We start from the raw sequence: 2517 nt of genomic DNA, 5'->3' as shown, positions 1-2517 counted from the left end.
GGGCAGCCGGGGACCAGATCTGACACGGGCCGAAAGGGTTGGGGGCGGAGGCGTCACATCCGGGGCGGGCGCCCCCGCGGCCACCACGCCCCACAGCCACCACCTGCCGCCGCCTTGCCACCCGCGTGGCCAGGGGGACGGCCAGCACCAGCGACGGCCGCCAGCTGAAGACGATGACGCACCACCACCCGAGGTCGCCGCCCCGGCTCCAAAGCCCCCTGTGCGAAACAGGGTGGACAGATCCTCGCCACCACCCTCCCCGGCGGACGCGCAACTTTCCGGTGACCCCCTCGGGTGGTGGTGAGGGAGAGGAGAAGCGGGGAAGGGGGCGGCAGCGGCTAGGGTTAGCGCCGCCCGAGTCACCCCTGCGGCAGCGACGGGGGGGCTAGGGGGGGGGGTCGAGTCGGGCCCGTCTTGGAGTAGTCTAGATATGAGAACAATAATCTTCAAAAAATAATGGACTTGTTAAGGGTGATACTGATATATATCGAAAAAAATTGTGAAAAAAGGAATAAAAAATAACGAACTTGTTGCTTTTGAAAAAAATACGGCAATCTTGTTGGAGAGGAAAATCTTTAAATTTAAAAATTATATTGTTGCGTATCGGCGGCCCGGGCTGGGGTGGCGTTGGCCACTGTACTGGTACACGACCCCCGGCCGGGAAACTATAGCCTGCACCTGCATGAACACCGCCATCGCATGCAAATCACACAACTAGCGCCAGTTGCCGCACTCATGGACATGAACGCCAAACACACACAAAACCTCATGACTGGTCGGCAAACACACGGTTACCTTGGTCGGCGGCGGCCGGCAGAGGACGGTATCAGCAGGGAGCAGGAGCATAGGATGACTAGGAGGATTGGCACGGCGTCTGCGAGCGAGGACGAAGATGAAGAAGGTCCCTTCATTTTCATCGCCGATCGATGTCAAAGCTTCTTCTCTTCACGAACTAGACAGCTCTCTGACCAAATGGCAGTGGCACTAATCACGTTACTTATACTACTCCTGTCAAATCTCAAATGGCAGTGGCATTAATCAATGGGAGTAGCCTGCCAAAACTATAGATGGAAACGAGTGGTTCTAGGGCACGTACATGCACGACTCATCTTGGGTCCGAATCCTATGCCAGAGCCTTGTTCATTCCAAGATGTCGGGGGTCGATCCATCGAGAAGCTATAGTCGCAGGCTTGAACAGGTCAAGCAAAGCTGCTGTGGATCGAAGTGTAAAAAGAAAGAGTAAATTCCACTGTGAACAGGCCGGCAGGTATTTGTGCTACTGATACATGGACGGATTGAACTACATTCTTTTTTGCCTGCCTGTTTGTGACAGATTTGAACACATATGGCTATATGTCGAACAAGGGCCCATCATGTAAGAAACACTTCAAATACTAAAATGTGGTTTGAAGTGGAATAGTTGCGTGCAAAGTTTGGTTCAAAGTGGTATATAAAATAAAATGGCGGTTGTACCTTTCATTGTTGCTAACACAAATATTTGTGTGGTTTTCCTTCTCCTATGCAGGGATATGCTCTAATTGAGCATGAGAACTTGAGCAATTCTGGGCTGCAATAAGAGAATCAGACGGAACTGAGCTTCTTCCACGGATAGCAAGTGTTGACTGCCCATTTAGTAATGGCCATGTCAAACGAAGAACCACATGTATCACATACCCTTTGCTTGCCTTATCGCAATTTGACGGTCGCCCTTGTCTTTTCATACAAGTTTCAGGTGGTTAACTTGTATGGCATTTTCAGGTCCCTCCTTTGGTGGACGGAGCCGTGTTTGCTGTTCAAGTTTGGCTTGCCAGTTTGAGACAATTGTAGCCGTTGGCGGTGGGTTGGAATGTTTGTGCTGACACGGCGAAGTTGAATAAAAAGAATTGCCCATGAGCATTTCAATTATGATGACGTATTAATCTGAATTTTGTGGCTCCAGCCCGTCATGGTCCAGCGTGAGGATGAGAGGTATAGAGAGGAGGTTGAAATAGTTGTGATTCTCGGGAGTCCTATGTGACGCGTTCTGCGGCAAATTGCCGTCTCGACATACACACGGAGCCCCAGCTGGGCCAGCCCATCTAGGCGCCGTGGCGATGTAAAATTAAATCAAAAAATCTGTCAGACGTGGGAGTCAAAAAAATGATCTGGTCCTGAGAGAGTTGTCGATACAACCAGCTAAGCTATCGAGCTTCAGTGATTTTAAGACAACACAAACACCTAAGAAACAAACCCCAGCGTAGATTCGAAAAAAAAAATTATTGAACATTTTGAAGAAAAACATACAGAACAAAATTTGAAAACACGTTCATTTTTTGAAAATTGGGATTTTTTAAAATGTCAACATTTTTGAACTCTGGAAAAAATGGAACATTTGCGAACAATTTTTGAAACGTGAACATTTTTTAAAATTTGTGATTGTTTTAATTTGTAAAAAAAATTAAACTTTTTTTAAAAGTACAAAAAAATCAAAATCATGGATATTTTTTGGATTTATGAAAAAAATGCAACGGTTTTAAA

Source organism: Triticum dicoccoides, chromosome 3A (genome assembly GCF_002162155.2).
Source record: "Triticum dicoccoides isolate Atlit2015 ecotype Zavitan chromosome 3A, WEW_v2.0, whole genome shotgun sequence".
Lineage (NCBI taxonomy): Eukaryota > Viridiplantae > Streptophyta > Magnoliopsida > Poales > Poaceae > Triticum > Triticum dicoccoides.
Note: the sequence above shows the minus strand (reverse complement) of the source record.